The sequence below is a fragment of the Arachis ipaensis genome, chromosome B5 (assembly GCF_059453495.1).
Source record: "Arachis ipaensis isolate K30076 ecotype BB chromosome B5, ASM5945349v1, whole genome shotgun sequence".
NCBI classification, from domain to species: domain Eukaryota; kingdom Viridiplantae; phylum Streptophyta; class Magnoliopsida; order Fabales; family Fabaceae; genus Arachis; species Arachis ipaensis.
In genome coordinates, this window is record NC_142440.1 from 42,380,922 (window position 1) to 42,400,561 (window position 19,640).

A 19,640-nucleotide genomic window follows, 5' to 3' on the forward strand; every position below is an offset into this window, starting at 1 on the left:
AGGATCATCCGATCTCTTCTCCAAGAGCTCGACCAAATCACCAGGAAAGCCCAAAACGGGCCCAAACAGAGGAACATGACCCAAATCTAAAGGCAGCCCAAGCCTATAGAGATAAGGGCGGTTCCCTTGAAGATAAGATGACTTCACTCAAAGATAAAGATAACATAAGATAACTATCTTATCTCCAAGAAGGTCACTCCTCACCATTATAAATACACTGGAGCACCCAGATATAACTGATACACGGAAAACTTGTCTCACAACAAATTCCCTTCGGCAAGTGTACCGAATTTGTCGTCAAGTAAAAACTCACAATAGAGTGAGGTCGAATCCCACAAGGATTGATTGATCAAGCAACTTTAATTAGAGGACTGTTCTAGTTGAGCGAATCCAGAATTTGAGTTGAGAATTACAGAAAATAAAATGGCGGGAAGGTAATTGACAAGAAAGTAAATGCTAGAATTATAGATCTAAAAGTAAATGACGGAAGGTAAATTGCAGAATTGTAAATGGGAATGGGGGAATTGCTCATTAAAGTAAATAACAGAAATTAAAGAGAATGGGTAAGATCAGAAATGGGGAGTTCATTGGGCTTAGGAGATGTTGCATTCTCCGGATCAATTTCATTTTCATCTCTTCGTCAATCAATGCACTCATTGATCTCCTTGGCAATCTTAAGTGATTGAATTACAATTTCTTGTAATTCAATCTCTCAAATCTTGATCAATAGCCAATTCCTTGGTCAATTGCTCATGAGAAGAGATAAAGTATAGTCACTGATAATACCACATGCATTTCCCAAACCAAGTGTTGAGAGGATTATAGTCACATATCCATCCAAACCCAATTTGGTCCAGCATGAAAAAGCATTTCTAGCTTGATCTCTTCATTCCTCTTTCAAGGTTTAGAAGAGATCCAAGTATGAATAGCTTCTTTTTCAAGATAACTACTCAATTGGATGAAGATCGAAAGCTTTCAAGTAAAATCAAGAGAAAAGATAGAAGAAGGATAATGAAAACTAGTATTGATCCATCAAATTACAACAGAGCTCCCTAACCCAATGACAGGGGTTTAGTTGTTCATAGCTCTGGAAAATGAAAACAAAGATGGAGAATACATGATAAAAACTTAGAAGTGCAGAGAAAGTAAATACAGAGAGTAGTTCTATGCTAAGAGTCTCCCTATAATTTCTAACTCCCTAAAATATTTCAAAGATACTCATATATATACTACTCTTCTGTTCTTCTAGTTGATTCTTCAAGTCTTGGGCCTTTGGATCTTAAGTTGGAAGCAGTTCTCTTCTTCATTGGGCTTAGCTTTTACTTGCAGAGAGAAAGTATGAAGTGGGCAGGGGCTTTGGCTCAGGAAGTTAGTGGTGTTAACGTTCAGTGAAAATATGGGTTCGAGAACGTTAGTGACAATCACCTTTTTACTAACGTTCCTCACCAAAGTTAAAGGCCACGTTAACCTCAACGTTAGTGGCACAAACGTTGCCACTAACGTTTCCACTATGTCCTTCACACACGTTATTGGGACTCAACTTTCCCAATAACGTTGAGAAGCCTCCCCCTTCCCTACGTTAGAGCCCACGTTAACTTAGTTAACGTGGCTCTTTTAACGTAGGCTTGCCATCCTTCGAGAACGTTAGTGACACTTACCATTGTCACTAACGTTCCAAATTGCCCCTATTTTCCACGTTAGAGTCCATGCCCTAAAAAGCTCCTAATTACCCTGACATCACTGGGTGGAGGCAATTTTTTAATAAGTTCTACTTTGGCTCTGTCAACCTCAATGCCTTGGTTAGAAACTTTGTGACCAAGGACTATTCCTCCTGTCACCATAAAGTGACATTTTTCCCAGTTCAAGACCAGATTGGTTTCTTGGCATCTTTTCAATACCAAGGCAAGGTGATGTAGGCAGCTAGGAAAGGAATATCCGAATACCGAGAAGTCATCCATAAAAACTTCAATGAATTTTTCTATCATATCTGAAAAGATAAAAAGCATGCAGCGTTGGAAAGTCACAGGTGCATTACATAGCCCAAATGGCATGCACCTGTAGGCAAACACTCCATATGGGCAAGTGAATGAGGTTTTCTCTTGATCTCTGGGATCAACCACTATTTGGTTATATCCTGAATAACCGTCGAGAAAACAATAATAAGCGTGCCCTGCGAGTCTTTCCAACATCTGATCCATGAATGGAAGGGGGAAATGATCTTTTCATATAGCCTCGTTGAGCTTCCTGTAGTCTATGCACATCCGCCATCCTGTGACTGTCCTTGTAGGAATTAGTTCGTTCTTCTCATTGGGAACCACGGTCATTCCTCCCTTTTTTGGGACGACATGCACGGGGCTAACCCAGGGGCTGTCTGAGATTGGGTAAATTACCCCCCTTGCCACAACTTCATAACTTCCTTCTGTACCACTTCCTTCATGATTGGGTTCAACCTCCTTTGGGATTGAATGGATGGTTTGGCATCTTCTTCCAGCAGTATCTTGTGCATACATATGGCCGAACTTATCCCCTTCAAGTCAGCAAGAGTCCAACCGATAGCATCTTTGTGGTTTCACAGTACTTTGAGCAGTTCATCCTCTTGATCTTTGCTGAGGAAGGAGCTTATAATCACTGGGTAATTTTCATCTTCTCCTAAGTACGCATATTTTGAGAGAGGGTGGCAATGCTTTGAGTTCAAGTTTGGGTGCTTCGGACTTTTCGTTCTCTTCCTTTGGTGCACCTTGTATTTGACTTTCTGCTGTTGCAACCTCTTCACTACACGTAGACTCCTCCTCTATTATACCTTCAGGTTCTTCTTCAAAACTTTCCTGCACTGTGTCTTCAAGTGAGTCCAACCTCATACATTCTCCCATTTGCTCTGGTGGGTAACTCATGGCCTTGAACACATTGATCGTCATCTTTTCCTTGTGTAATCTCAGGGTGAGATCTCCTTTTTGTACATCAATTACAGCTCCAGCAGTGGCCAACAATGGCCTTCCCAGAATAATGGAAGCCTTGGCTTCCTCCTGCATGTCCAGCACTACAAAGTCTGCTGAGAAGATAAAATCTCCCACCTTCACCAGCAAATCTTCTACGACGCCATGCGGGAACTTGAACGATCTGTCTGCCAATTGTAAGGCCATCTTTGTTGGTTTAGCTTCCTCAATCTTCATCTTTCTCATCATAGCTACTGACATCAAATTGATGCTGGCTCCTAAGTCACACAGAGCCTTTTCCACTGTGATTTCCCCTATAATACAAGGGATTTAAAAACTCCCGGGATCCTTCAATTTCTGGGGTAGTTTGTGCTGAATGATAGCACTACATTCTTCGGTTAGTATCACAGTCTCGTTGTTCTTCCAGCTTCTCTTCTTAGTCATGAGCTCCTTCAAGAACTTGGCGTAGAGTGGCATTTGTTCTATTGCTTCAGCAAAGGGTATGTTGATTTGCAGTTTCTTGAAGATTTCCAAAAATCTCGAAAACTGATTGTCATCCCCTTTCTTCCTTAATTGCTGAGGGTATGGGACTCTTGGGGCGTCTGGCTTCAGCACTCCTTCCCCTTTTTGTAAATTCAAAGTGGGAACTCGAGCTTCGTCCTGCTCTTCTTCCTCTTTAGTTGAGTCCTCTTTTTGTGGTTTCTGGGGGGTTTCCTTCAGTTCCTTCCCACTCCTAAGGGTGATAGCCTGACACTCCTCCCTTTGTGTTGAGCTAGTCTTGCTGCGAAGGTTGTGGCGGGGGATTTGTTTGAATAAGTAGCCAATTTGTGTCTCAAGTTTCTTGATGGCAGCATCCTGATTCTGCATATTGGATATCACCTCTTCTCGGAATGCTTTACTATCTTGAATCTCTTTGCTTATGCCTTCAAGTAGATTCTCAATCCTTGAGATTCTTTCATCAAATGATGACAGGTCAGGCTGAGTAGGGTTATTCTGGCCTTGATATGAATGTGGGGAGGTGTTGTTATGGGGGTGTTGATATAGTCTAGATGTGAAGTGTTGGGTGGCTGCATTGTTTGGATTTGGACGTCTTTGATCATGGCTTTGGTCTTGTTGATTTCCCCACCCAAAGTTTGGGTGATTCCTCCATCCAGGGTTGTAGCCTTGTAGGTCTTGGAGTATGGATCATGGTTTTGCCTCGGTGAATTCCCAATGTAGTTGGCTTGCTCCTGACTACCCTCTGCTTCTTCATTCACTCCTTCTTGGGTTGTTGATGAAGTGGAGACTGCTGCTACTTGGTTCCTCTCCATCTTCTTGGTGAGGTCAGCCAGCTGCTAGGTAATGAGCTTGTTTTGGGCCAGCAGAGCATCTACATTGTTTAGCTCCATTACTCCTCTTGTGTTCCCTCTTTCGAAAGCATAGAAGTAGTTGTTCTCTGCTACTGTTTCAATGACATCTATGGCTTCCTCAATAGTCTTCTTCTTGTTCAAAGATCCTCCGGATGAATGGTCTACGACCTTTTTTGACTTATAAGAGAGCCCTTCATAGAAAATGTACAGCTGCACCCATTCGTTGAATATATCTGGTGGGCACCTCCTTGTTAAGTCTTTAAACCTCTCCCATGCTTCATATAGAGTCTCACCATCTTGTTGCCTGAAAGTTTGGACCTCAGCTCTCAGCCTATTGATTCGTTGAGGAGGGTAAAATCTTGCTAAGAATTTGTTCACCACGTCTTCCCAAGTTGTCAAGCTCTCCCTTGGGAAAGACTCCAGCCACTTAGCTGCCTTATCCCTGAGTGAGAATGGAAATAAGAGTAGTCTATAGGTGTCAGGATGAACACCATTAGACTTCACTGTGTCACATATTCTCAGGAAGGTGGTTAGATGTTGATTGGGGTCCTCTTGGACACTCCCTCCAAACGAACAGTTGTTCTGAATAGGGTGATGAGCTGTGGCTTCAGTTCAAAATTGTTGGCATGGATGGTTGGCTTTTGAATGCTACTTCCACAGTTCCCTGGGTTTGGATTGATGTAAGAGCCTAAAACTCTTCTATCCTCCCCAGCATGATTTGCTCCACCTCCTCTGTCATGGTTGTGAGCCTCTTCTTCATGATGGTTTTCCATGTTTTCTTCCATGTTTGGTTCAAAGTATTCCTCAAAGTGTTCCTCCTCTTCTTCACCACCAACTACACGTTTTTCTCTTGCCTCCCTCCTTAGTCTAAGGAAGGTTCTCTCAGGTTCAGAATCAAAGGAAGTTAAAGCCCCGCTTCTTCTCCGTGTCATACAACCAACAGGTACAAGCAAAGAGAATAGGTGCAGAAAGTATATCTGTCAGAATTACTGTTAGTGTGAGTGATGCAATATATCAAACAGTTAGTGGGTTAGTGAGATGAATAGTAAATAACAAAGAAAAAGTAAGGGGGAAGGGAGGAAGTTATCTAAACTAGAAAGTAAATGACTCAAACAGAAATTTAAATCAAACAAAAATAAAATGCTCAATCTAGTTATCCTCCAATCTAATCATTATTGATGCACAATCAATCCCCGGCAACGGCGCCATAAACTTGATGCACGAAAAACTTGTCTCACAACAAATTCCCTTCGGCAAGTGTACCGAATTTGTCGTCAAGTAAAAACTCACAATAGAGTGAGGTCGAATCCCACAAGGATTGATTGATCAAGCAACTTTAATTAGAGGACTGTTCTAGTTGAGCGAATCCAGAATTTGAGTTGAGAATTGCAGAAAATAAAATGGCGGGAAGGTAATTGACAGGAAAGTAAATGCTAGAATTATAGATCTGAAAGTAAATGACGGAAGATAAATTACAGAATTGTAAATGGGAATGGGGGAATTGCTCATTAAAGTAAATAACAGAAATTAAAGAGAATGGGTAAGATCAGAAATGGGGAGTTCATTGGGCTTAGGAGATGTTGCATTCTCCGGATCAATTTCATTTTCATCTCTTCCTCAATCAATGCACTCATTGATCTCCTTGGCAATCTTAAGTGATTGAATTACAATTTCTTGTAATTCAATCTCTCAAATCTTGATCAATAGCCAATTCCTTGGTCAATTGCTCATGAGAAGAGATGAAGTATGGTCACTGATTATACCACATACATTTCCCAAACTAAGTGTTGAGAGGATTATAGTCACATATCCATCCAAACCTAATTTGGTCCAGCATGAGAAAGCATTTCTAGCTTGATCTCTTCATTCCTCTTTCAAGGTTCCGAAGAGATCCAAGTATGAATAGCTTCTTTTTCAAGATAACTACTCAATTGGATGAAGATCGAAAGCTTTCAAGTAAAATCAAGAGAAAAGATAGAAGAAGGATAATGAAAACTAGTATTGATCCATCAAATTACAACAGAGCTCCCTAACCCAATGACAGGGGTTTAGTTGTTCATAGCTCTGGAAAATGAAAACAAAGATGGAGAATACATGATGAAAACTTAGAAGTACAGAGAAAGTAAATACAGAAAGTAGTTCTATGCTAAGAATCTCCCTATAATTTCCAACTCCCTAAAATATTTCAAAGATACTCCTATATATACTACTCTTCTGTTCTTCTAGTTGATTCTTCAAGTCTTGGGCCTTTGGATCTTGAGTTGGAAGCAGTTCTCTTCTTCATTGGGCTTAGCTTTTACTTGCAGAGAGAAAGTATGAAGTGGGCAGGGGCTTTGGCTCAGGAAGTTAGTGGTGTTAACGTTCAGTGAAAATATGGGTTCGAGAACGTTAGTGACAATCACCTTTTTACTAACGTTCCTCACCAAAGTTAAAGGCCACGTTAACCTCAACGTTAGTGGCACAAACGTTGCCACTAACGTTTCCACTATGTCCTTCGCACACGTTATTGGGACTCAACTTTCCCAATAATGTTGAGAAGCCTCCCCCTTCCCTACGTTAGAGCCCACGTTAACTTAGTTAACGTGGCTCTTTTAACGTAGGCTTGCCATCCTTCGAGAATGTTAGTGACACTTACCATTGTCACTAACGTTCCAAATTGCCCCTATTTTCCACATTAGAGTCCACGTTAACTAGGTTAACGTGGCTTCTAACGTGGCCTTGCTAGCCATCTCCAACGTTGGTGACAAAGTTGAGTGTCACTAACGTTGGCTCATCCTTCCCTTATCCACGTTAGCTTCCACGTTAACTAAGTTAACGTGGGAGTTAATGTGGCTCATGGTGGCATGTGTGGCTCCTTCCAACGTTAGTGACAATGTTGGGTGTCACTAACGTTGGCGATCACCTTCTTTCTTCACGTTAGCTTCCACGTTAACTAGGTTAACATGGGAGTCAACGTGGCTCATTGGGGGCTTGTGTTCTTCCAACGTTAGTGACAATGTTGGGTGTCACTAACGTTGTCGACCACTTTGTTCCTTCACGTTAGCTTCCACGTTAACTAGGTTAACGTGGGAGTTAACGTGGCTTAATGTGCTTTGGCCAACGTTAGTGACAATGTTGAGTGTCACTAACGTTGGCTCCCCCCTTCCTTCTTAACGTTAGAGGCCACGTTAACTAGGTTAACGTGGACTCTAACGTGGCCACTCATGATCTTGGTTCAACGTTAGTGATAATGTTAAGTGTCACTATCATTGGCTCTATTTCTTAACGTGGGCAATGATGGCTTCGAGAGCGTTATTGGCAATCAATTTTCTCATTAACTTTGCAAGTTACTCCCATTCCACGTTAGTGTTAACGTTAGTGCAACTAACGTAGCCACTAATGTGGTTCTTCTTTGCTTCCTTTGTCCTGAAATGAAGCAATAAAGTGCATCAAAGTTCTAGTCCAAGTCATGGGAAATGCAACGTCCAATTTGTCCTTAAATTCATGCAAAATCCTCATGAAATCATGTAAAATACACAATGTATGCTTGAATCAAGATGTAAGTGAATATCTACCCAAAACTAGCTTATTTTCTAAGGAAATGCATGAAACTACCCTAAAAATAGTAAAGAAAAGGTCAGTGAAACTGGCCAAAATGCCCTGGCATCAATAACTCATACTCTAATTCTACTAAAAACCTGCTTAATACCCTTGCTAACTTAAGCATCGGAGTCCCTTACAGGTACCACCACGCTCTGGTGACAAAGGATCAGCACCATCCCCAGTCCAACAAATCGGACATGGTGGGTCCAGCCGCTACCATCAAATCAGATTCTACATCTCCGATCAACACAGAAGATCTCATCTGAGATCGACCTACAGTTTTAGGTATCCCACAGAACAGCGGCCCCAGGCTTCGTCAACACAAAAAGATAAAGAAAAAGAGTTTGGGTAGGTCGGATATCCAATTCCTAACACAACAATTGAAAGATTTTTATAAAGCCCCAAGAGTTCGGGTGGAGTTGAGAAGGAGCCACATTACAAGACGACAACAACTCGGTCTCAAAAGGGGTAAAAGGAATGGTAATATTCAACTGACTAAAGAAATAGTCATAAGCATAGAAGAAGGGATGTTCCCCCTGAACCATAGAAGGAAAAATAACTCTCTCCTCGGGATCAGGCGACACTAGCTCATAATTCTTCTCCTGATCCCTATCACTACAAATCCTATGGTGCCTCCTAAGTCACACACAATACTCAAAATCAGCAACTGTGACATACATCAACACAACATAGTCCAGCCAGTCAGACATGCCTTCCGGGATCTTGGTAGACATTTCAATAATGTTCTTGCGAAGAGACATGGGTCAACTATTCCTACAGAAAGAAAAAAGAAAAATGGGGTTACTACTAAACATCCTGGACAGATAAGGAAACAACTCGGATGATAATATATGATCACCAAGAATCAGAAACAGCAGTAAAAGGGAAACATCAGGATTCAGACTAGTTTCCAGGGGCACCCTTTGGAGGCAATAACAAGGCAAGAACTAGGAAAAAGGAAATTGACAACCTACGCCCTAAACATCTCGCAAACAAGAATCGACACTCCACGAAGCAAAAATCATCAACACCAACAAAAAGCATCAAAAGTCACAACTTCTCCTACTGACAGTTCATCATCAAAAGATTGTTAAGCTAGAAACAAAGGCCAAGATAACGATTCAAGAACAGCAACAAAAACCCTAAACAAGATCACCAGAAGGCGCACATTCTTCGCAAAAAAAAAAAAAGCGAGATACAAAGTCAAAACCTTACATCAAAAGCAGCATAGTTGTCGAAAGTGAAAAGAGAAAAGATAGAAAACACTAACCTGCAGGGGAGAAAGTAGTAACAAAGAACGGTGCAAAATCCACACCAAACAGTCGCTTCAAGGTAGGGAAAGTTGGAAGGCCTAGAAACGCAAAAATACGAAGACGAAGCACAACAGTAAGTAAAAGAGATTAGGGGCAAGTCAAGGAAAGCACAACACTGATTAAAAAGTGCAACCTTTAGCAAAAAGGATCCAGCCTTTCAAAACAGATTCTTCGCAGACATGAAATACCAAAAACAAGTCATCAAGATGAAAAAATGGAGAAAGAAAATACCAACCTGAGGAAAAAGAAGAAAGCAACAACCATTTCAAAGATGGTCGAGAAGATCAGGAAGAGACGACGACATGCCCACGCCAAACAAACTTCTTCAAAGAGAGATGTGAAAACAGAAGGGTGCAAAATGAGTGAAGCATCGTGAGCAAGAGAAGAGCGAAAAGAAAGGGGAAGAGAAACTGAAAAAAGGCTTAAAAATTCAAAATGAAATGAAAAGGGGGAAATGGCAAAAGAAGTTAATGAGCATGTAATCCTCGCACGTTTCCAAGAAAAGTGCAACGCGCGCTACAAAAGAGGAAAATGATTCGCATTCAAAGAAGCCCAGCAAGAGTTGTATAAAAAGCAAAATGCTCGAGCTCGACTTTTCCAAAAGAGTCGAAATCTGAAGACACGACCCTGAAAAAGTAAAAGATCGAGCTCAAGCAGGGGCACTGTTCATACCCTGGGTCGAACTATCCGACCTAGGGAGATCGAAGACAAAGCAACCGACATCTTCAGGTCAGGACCCCCGACTTCTTCTCTAAAAGAATTCAGCCAAATCGACATTTGGGGGGCCCGAATAGGCCCAAATGAAGGGACATAGCCCAATCTAAAGGCAGTTAAAGCCTAGAAAGATAAGGGCAGTTCTCCAGAAGATAAAGATGACCTCACTTAAAGATAAAGATAAGATAACTAACTTATCTTATCTAGAAAGGTCAGCCCACACTACTATAAATACACTGGAGCACCCAGGTATAACTCATACTCTGATTCTACTAAAAAACCTGCTAAAAGACCATGCTAACTTAAGCATTGGAGTCTCTTGCAGGTACCTGGTGCATGAAATTGTGATTCACACTTTTCACAACTCCGCACAACTAACCAGCAAGTGTACTGGGTCGTCCAAGTAATACCTTACGTGAGTAAGGGTCGATCCTACGGAGATTGTCGGCTTGAAGCAAGCTATGGTCATCTTGTAAATCTCAGTCAGGCGGATTTAAATGGTTATGAGGTTTTGATAATTAAAAGATAAATAAAACATAAAATAAAGTAAAGTTACTTATGTAATTCATTGGTGGAAATTTTAGATAAGCGTTTGGAGATGCTTTGTTGCTTCTAAACCTCTTCTTTGCTATTACCTTCTTCCAATCATGCGTGCTCCCTTCCATGGCAAGCTGTATGATCCTCTCGGATGAAAAATACCAGGTATGATCTCTGCACGGCTAATCAACTGTCGGATTTCTCGTCTCGGATGAAAAATACCAAGTACAGCTACTGTTCATACCCTGGGTCGAGCTGTCCGACCTGGGATGTTTAGTGACAAAGCAACCGACCTCTTCAGGTCGTACTATCCGACCTCTTCTCAAAGAGCTTGGCCAAATTTCCAGGAAAGCCCAATAAAGGGCCCAAATAGAGGAATACGACCCCAATCTAAAGGCAGCCCAAGCCTATAGAGATAAGGGCTGTTCTCTTGAAGATAAGATGACCTCACTCAAAGATAAGATAAGATAAGATAACTAACTTATCTTATCTAAAAAGGTCACTCCACACCATTATAAATACACTGGAGCACCCAGGTATAACTCATAGTCTGATTCTACTAAAAACCTGCTTAATACCCTTGCTAACTTAAGCATCGGAGAAAAGGATAAATAGTCCCGATTTTTCTACTCCTCCCGAGATAAGGATAAATAGTCAAAAAAGAAAGAAGATCAACATGGAGAAAAAATCAAAAAATACCACAACTACACCCCTCTTCAGGTGTCCCTTGTGGATGTCTACAGAGAAGTTTGCCATACTGAAAAATACCCCCGGCTCGACCACTCAAAAGCAAAAAAGCGGGAGAAAATCGGACCGAATATTGCAAATACCATTGACTTCGTGGACATTCCACCAACGAATGCTTTGACCTAAAAAATGTTATAGAAAAACTGGTAAGAGAAGAGAAATTAGACCGGTACCTAGCTAACCGAGTCGATGAGCATAGAAAAAGAAGAAGGGACGAAGATGTCGGACGAACTAAGCGATCACCTCATACACCAGAGAGACACGTCCACATGATACACGGAGGATTTGCGGGAGGAGGAATCTCTAAAACATCTCGCAAAAGATATCTTAAAAAAGTATATCATGTCGAAGGAAAAGAGGAAACACCCGACATCACCACAATTACTTTTACCAAAGAGGACGCATCCGGTATCATCTCAGGACAAGACGATCCCATGGTCATAACTATCATACTGGCAAACGCAAATCTCCACCACACACTGATAGACCAAGGAAGCTCCACTGACATCTTATTCAAAACTGCCTTCGATAAACTCGGCCTGGAAGAAAAAGAACTCAGAGCATATCCGAACAGCCTGTTCGGATTGGGAGACACTCCAGTTCAGCCACTTGGATACATCTCACTACACACGACCTTCGAAATAGGAAACCAGTCAAGAACACTTAAGATAGACTACATCGTGGTCGATGTGATTTCAGCCTACAACGCCTTAATAGGTCGGACAACATTAAATCAGCTCGGCGCAGTAGTCTCGACTCCACATTTATGCATGAAGTTCCCAACTACAGAGGGGATAGCTACAATAAAAGCAAACTAGAAGACGGCGCGCCACTGTTACAACGAAAGTCTAAACCTCAGAGGCAGAGGAGAAGAATTCCACACCATGGAACTCGGTGGAGTTCAGAGGCGGGAAGAACTCCGCCCACAACCCGAAGGTGAGGTAGAAAAAGTCCAGATCGGAGACATCCCGGACAAAACAACCAATATCGGTACAATCCTAAAAGGAGACACAAAAGAATCACTCGTACAGTTCTTACGAGATAATGTCGACCTCTTTGCATGGAAGGCTGCAGACATGCCAGGCATAGACCCCAAGTTAATGTGCCACAAGCTAGCAGTCCACCCAGGATCTCGGCCAGTACAACAGAGACGTAGAAAGCTCAAACCAGAACGATCCCAAGCTGTGGAGGAGTAGGTACAAGCTCTACTGGAGGCAGGATTCATAAGAGAAGTCAAGTACCCACAATGGCTAGCTAACGTCGTCTTGGTAAAGAAGTCAAATGGGAAGTGGTGGATGTGCACCGACTACACTGATCTCAACAAAGCCTACCCAAAAGATCCTTACCCACTCCCAAGTATCGACGCTCTAGCGGATGCCTCCTCCGGATATAAATACCTCTCGTTTATGGACGCATATTCGGGATATAATAAAATCCCGATGTACCCGCCCGACCAAGAAAAAACTTCATTTTTAACGCCAAAAGCAAACTATTGCTATATCGTCATTCCATTTGGACTTAAAAATGCAGGAGCTACTTACCAGAGGTTAATTAATAAGGTCTTTACGGATCACATCAGAAAAATCATGGAAGTCTATGTGGACGACATGTTAATAAAGACACAAAGTGAAGAGACGTTACTATCCGACCTCACCCAAGTATTCAACACTATAAGAAGGCATGGCATGCAATTTAATCCTGCAAAATGCACCTTCACAGTAGAAGCTGGCAAATTCTTGGGTTTTACGCTCACACAAAGAGGAATCGAGGGGAATCCGGATAAATGACAGGCCATACTCGATATGAAGAGTCCAACTTTTGTGAAAGAGGTACAACAGCTCAATGGAAGATTGGCAGCCTTGTCCAGATTTCTGGAGGGATCAGCGATAAAATCTCTCCCCTTCTATGCTACTCTAAGAAAGGGAAAGAGGTTCGAATGGGCAATGGAGGGCGAACAGGCGTTCCAAGATTTCAAAAAATTCCTGGGACAACCTCCTATCCTAACTCGGCCACGGGAAGGAGAACCCTTGTATTATACCTCGCAGTAGGAAGTCGGGCAGTAGCCTCAGCATTAGTCTAAGAAGACGACAGTGGGCAACAACCTGTATATTTCATCAGCAAAGCATTACAAGGATCCGAGCTGAACTACCAAAAAATAGAAAAATTCGCCTACGCTCTCATACTAACATCTCGACGACTTCGTCCGTACTTCCAAGCTCACACCATTAGAATTTGAACAAACCAACCCATAAAAGGGATTTTGTAAAAAACAGACTTAGCAGGCAGAATCTTACAATGGGCAGTCGAGTTGTCTGAATTCGACCTTCAATATGAAGCTCGGACAGCCATCAAATCGCAATATCTGGCAGACTTCATTGCAGAATTTATAGACACCCCAGAAATCCCTACAGAATGGAATCTCTATGTAGATTATTCCTCAAATAAAACTGGAAGCGGCACGGGTGTCATAATAGAAAGCGACTAGGGAACCTGAACTGAACGATCAGGGACACCAGAAAGACATGTCCACATGATACATGGCGGATTTGCAGCAGGAGGGATCTCCAAATTCTCTCGCAAAAGATATCTCAAAGAAGTATATCATGTCGAAGGAGAGGAAGAAGCGCTCAACATCCCAGCGATAACATTCACTAAGGAAGACGCGTCGGGCGTCATCACAGGACATGACGATCCCATGGTTATCACCATCATATTGGCAAACGCCAACCTACACCGCACCTTAATAGACCAAGGGAGTTCTGCCGACATCTTATTCAAAACATCCTTTGATAAACTTGGCTTAGAAGCAAAAGAACTTAAAGCATATCCAAACAGTCTGTTCGGGTTAGGAGATACCCCGGTTCGACCACTAGGATACATACCACTACATACAACCTTCGGAAAAGGGGACCAATCCAGGACCCTCAAAATAGATTACATCGTAGTCGATGTAAGTTCATCTTATAATGCTCTCATAGGTCGGACAACACTCAACCAACTCGGCGCAATAGTCTCGACCCCACACCTATGTATGAAATTCCCAACTCCGAAAGGGATAGCCACGATAAAAGCTGACCAAATGATGGCACGTCGCTGTTATAACGAAAGCCTAAACCTCAGAGGCAAAGGAGAAGAGTTTCATACAATTGAAATGGGCGGAGCCCAACAACGGGAAGAACTCCGTCCACAACCAGAAGGCGAGATAGAGAAGATTCAAATTGGAGACACCTCGGACAAAACGACCAATATTGGCACGATCCTAAGAGGAGACTCAAAAGAATTACTGATACAATTCTTACGAGATAATGTCTATCTCTTCGCTTGGAAAGCCGTAGACATGCCAGGCATAGACCCTAAGCTAATGTGCCACAAGTTGGCGGTCTACCCAGGATCTCGGCCGGTGCAGCAGAGACGAAGGAAACTCGGGCCAGAACGATCCAAAGCTGTGGAAGAACAAGTACAAGCACTACTGGAGGCAGGATTCATAAGAGAAGTCAAGTACCCACTATGGCTAGCTAACGTCGTCTTGGTGAAAAAATCAAATGGGAAGTGGCGAATGTGCACCGATTACACCGATCTCAACAAAGCCTGCCCAAAAGATTCATACCCACTCCCAAGCATCGACGCTCTGGTAGATGCTTCCTCCGGATACAGATACCTCTCGATTATGGACGCATATTCGGGATACAACCAAATCCCCATGTATCCATCAGATCAAGAAAAGACCTCGTTCTTAACACCAAAGGCAAACTACTGCTACATCGTGATGCCTTTCGGTCTCAAGAACGCAGGAGCTACTTATCAAAGGCTAATGAATAAAGTCTTATCAGATCACATCAGAAAAATCATGGAAGTTTATGTGGACGACATGTTGATAAAGACACAGAGCGAAGATACATTATTATCCGACCTGGCTCAAGTGTTCGACACCATAAGGAAGCACAACATGTGACTTAATCCCGCAAAATGCACCTTTGCAGTAGAAGCAGGCAAATTCTTAGGTTTCATGCTCACACAAAGGGGAATTGAAGCAAATCCAGACAAATGTCAAGCCATACTCAACATGAAGAGCCCAACCTGTGTCAAAGAAGTACAACAACTCAACGGGAGATTGGCCGCCCTATCCCGATTCTTAGCAGGAGCTGCGATAAAATCCCTCCCCTTCTATGCTACGTTAAGAAAGGGAAAACAGTTCGAATGGACGACAGAATGTGAGCAAGCCTTCCAAGACTTCAAGGAGTTCTTAGGACGGCCACTTATCCTATCCTGACCACGAGAAGGAGAACCGCTCATATTGTATCTCGCAGTAGGGAACCGGGCAATAGCCTCGGCACTAGTCAGAGAAGACGAAAATGGGCAACAATCTGTCTACTTTATTAGCAAGGCACTACAGGGATCCGAGCTGAACTATCAGAAAATAGAAAAATTTGCCTACACTCTTATCCTAACATCTCGACGACTCCGCCCGTACTTCCAGGCTCACACCATTAAGGTTCGAACTAACCAGCCCATAAAAGGAATATTGCAGAAAACAGATCTAGCAGGCAGAATTCTACAATGGGCAGTCGAGTTGTCAGAGTTTGATCTCCAATATGAAGCTCGGACGGCAATCAAATCACAATATCTGGCCGACTTTATCGCAGAATTCACAGATGCCCTAGAAACCCCCACAGAATGGAACCTTTACGTGGATGGTTCATCAAATAAAACTGGAAGCGGCGCAGGCGTGATAATAGAAAGCAACCAAGAAACCCAAGTTGAGCTCTCCCTCAAGTTCGGGTTCCCGGCCTCAAACAACCAGGCGAAATATGAAGCATTATTAGCTGGTTTGAAGCTGGCTAAAGAGGTCGGAGCTCAAAAACTCAACATCTACAGTGATTCACAAGTGGTTACATCACAAATAACAGGGAGCTACCAAGCCAAAGATCCCACCATGAAAAAGTATTTCGATAAAACCAAAGAACAGCTCGGACAAATCGGGGAATATAAGATCTGCCACATACCCCGCGAACAAAATGCCCGAGCTGATGCACTCTCAAAACTAGCCAACACCAAACTAGGGGGTAACAATAGAAGCCTCATCCAGGAAATGTTCCAGAACCCGTCAATCTCGGAAGAGGAAAAAGTCCTGACTATAACAAGTCAGGACCAAGGATGGATGACCCCTATAGCCAACTACCTCAAAACAGGAACGCTCCCCACAGAAGAAAAGAAGGCAAAGAGGTTAAAAAGGGAGACACAATACTACACCATCATAAACAACATCCTGTACAAAAGAGAAATCTCAACATCTTTACTAAAATACGTGCCAACCTCTAACACAAAGGAAGTGCTAGAAGAAATACAGGCGGTATTTGTGGCAATCATCTCGGAGCACGAGCTCTCGCCAAAAAAGTACTCCGAGCGGGATTTTATTGGCCAACTCTACAGAAAGAAGCCACAGAATTTGTAAAGACATGCCCACCATGTCAGAAACATGCCAACTTTTACATCGCCCCGCTAGAAGAGCTCATCAGCGTGACCTCGCCTTGGCCGTTTGCAAAATGGGGACTCGATCTTCTCGGCCCCTTCCCACAGGGATAAGGACAAGTTAAATTCCTCATAGTAGGGGTAGATTACTTTACAAAGTGGATCGAAGCAGAGCCCCTAGCCAATGCCACCGCTCAAAGAAGCCAGAAATTTCTATATAGAAATATTGTCACGAGATTTGGGGTTCCATATTCAATAACCACAGACAATGGCACTTAATTCACAGATGCAGGCTTCAGAAAACTAGCAGCCGACTTGAATATAAAGCACCAGTACACCTCCGTTGAACATCCACAAGCCAACGGACAGGCCGAAGCTGCTAACAAAGTCATACTGGCCAGATTAAAATGGAGATTACAAGATGCAAAGGGAGCCTGGGTAGAAGAGCTTCCACAGGTCCTATGGGCATATCGAACAACGCCACATTCCACCACGAAGGAATCCCCCTTCCGATTAGCATACGGAATAGAGGTGATGATTCCAGTAGAAATTGAGGAAGGGTCGCCCAGAGTAGTTCACTACAATGAGGGAGCAAACTCCCAACTTCAGAGAGAAGAGCTCGACTTGCTACCCGAACTCCGGGAAAGAGCTCGGATCTGGGAAGAAGCTCTAAAGCGCCGAATGGCTTCCAGATATAATCAAAAGGTAGTGCCGAGAAGTTTTGCAGAGAATGATCTCATCCTAATCCGAAATGATATCAGAACAACTCGACCAGGAGAAAGAAAGCTGGCAGCAAACTGGAAAGGACCCTACCGAGTTGTAGAAGTACTTGGAAAGGGCTACTACAGACTGTCTAAACTCGATGGACGAGAGCTTCCCAGGTCGTGGCACGCTTGCAACCTAAGAAGGTACTACAGTTAAGAAGAGATAAAAGATCTCATCATTGGATGCACTCTTTTTCCTGAAAAGGTTTTTTAATGAGGCACCAAGTTGAGACTCAGACAATCCCATATGTATCTATTTGCACTGTTCCTTTAAATAAAATATATTTTAGATATTCTACAAAGATTTCAAGATGCATTAATCTAAAGCATTCATTGTCCGATTATAAAGCAACAGATCGGCAGAAAGTGAAAAGAAATTTTACTGCACGATCACAATAAAGACAACCGTCCGATAAAGGTGAAAACGCGATTCACCCAAAGGACGATCTAGAGATGACAACCACTTTCTAGAAATCGACAAAGATGAACACAGAATAATGTAAGAAGTTATCGAATGTGATCTAAAAAAGAACCTGACGAGGTCTTACGGATCGCTAAAATAATAACTTAAAGAATGGTCGAACATTGAGAAGTCGAACCAAGTCAAACCAAGTTATAAGTAAACCCTGGAAAGAGGTCTGGCCAACCCTATTAAAGAGGATTACTTTAACTTAGAAGGGCCCGACATAACAAAGTCAGCCCAAAACAAAAAGTTATCAAAGTAGTCCCTGAAAGAGATCTGACAAAGATCCAAGAAAGAGGACTACAAAAAATAACTTAAGGGAGACCGACATAACCAAGTCGGACTCCTACTACTGAAAAGTTATCAAAGTAGTCCCTGAAAGAGATTTGACAAAGATCCAAGAAAGAGGACTACAAAAAAATAACTTCAGGAACACCGACATAACCAAGTCGGACTCCTACTACTGAAAAGTTATCAAAGTAGTCCCTGAAAGAGATCTGAGAAAGATCCAAGAAAGAAGACTACAAAAAATAACTTAAGGGAGACCGACATAACCAAGTCAGACTCCTACTACTGAAAAGTTATCAAAGTAGTCCCTGAAAGAGATCTGACAAAGATCCAAGAAAGAGGACTACAAAAAAATAACTTCAGGAAGACCGACATAACCAAGTCGGACTCTTACTACTGAAAAGTTATCAAAGTAGTCCCTGAAAGAGATCTAACAAAGATCCAAGAAAGAGGACTACAAAAAATAACTTAAGGGAGACCGACATAACCAAGTCGGACTCCTACCACTGAAAAGTTATCAAAATAGTCCCTGAAAGAGATCTGACAAAGATCCAAGAAAGAGGACTACAAAAAAAATAACTTCAGGAAGACCGACATAACCAAGTCGGACTCCTACTACTGAAAAGTTATCAAAATAATTCCTGAAAGAGACCTGACAAAGGTCCAAGAAAGAGGATTACAAAAATAACTTAAAAAGAGATCAACCTGACGAAGTCAATCTCCTACAAACAAGTTATAAAATTAATCTCTGAAAGAGAGGATTACAATAATAACTTAGAAAGGGACCAACGCAAAGGAACCGGTCACAAATACGGAAAACTGAGAAACAAGTTGGACCCCACAAATCGTAACCTCAAAGGATTCAAGCTACAAACAACAAAATAACCCAAGGAGGTCGAGCCGCAAGATATCACACATCAGCATAAAACAGAAAAATGTCAAATCAAAAGGCATTATATAAAATCTACAAAAGTTGCAAAAGCCTCGAAGGCCAGCAAAATCTAAGGATGGCGAGCCACCTTTTTTGTTTGTCAGAATAAAAGTTGCTAGAAAAGCAACTAGGAAAGTGTCAGTAAATAAATAAAAAAGTTTTAAAAAGCCCACAAGCCGGGCCAACTATACAAATTCCCAGGAAAGAGATCAGCAAGCATCAGGAGCCTTCTTGGCAGCATCAGGACAAGGAGAAGGAGGACGAGTCTGGAGCGGCACAGCATCCACAGTTCCATCCTCCCGATTCAGGATCTGGCAATCCGAGTCGAGCACAGCAGGGGGAACGGAAGAGGTCGGCACTTTGGTAGAGGACACAGGGGGAGGAACAACATCATCATCATCACCCTCATCGTCAGGGACAATCTTGCCATCCCTGACTACATTATCCAGGCTAAAAAGGGTGAGGTCGGCCTCGGGAGCAATGACCTGAACTTGCTCCCTCAAGTTCTCATAAACAGTAGTCACGCTGCCAACGAGATGACTTTGGAGCT

At 42.5% G+C, this 19,640-nt stretch overlaps 1 non-coding gene across 1 annotated transcript; it reads left to right on the plus strand.

Annotated features, from left to right (window-relative positions):
• The first annotated feature begins 4,508 nt into the window (after positions 1-4,508).
• Positions 4,509-4,615, plus strand: LOC148563978 (small nucleolar RNA R71). The gene has a single exon (XR_015883973.1). It is a non-coding gene; the product is annotated as a small nucleolar RNA R71 (small nucleolar RNA).
• Positions 4,616-19,640: the final 15,025 nt, after the last annotated feature.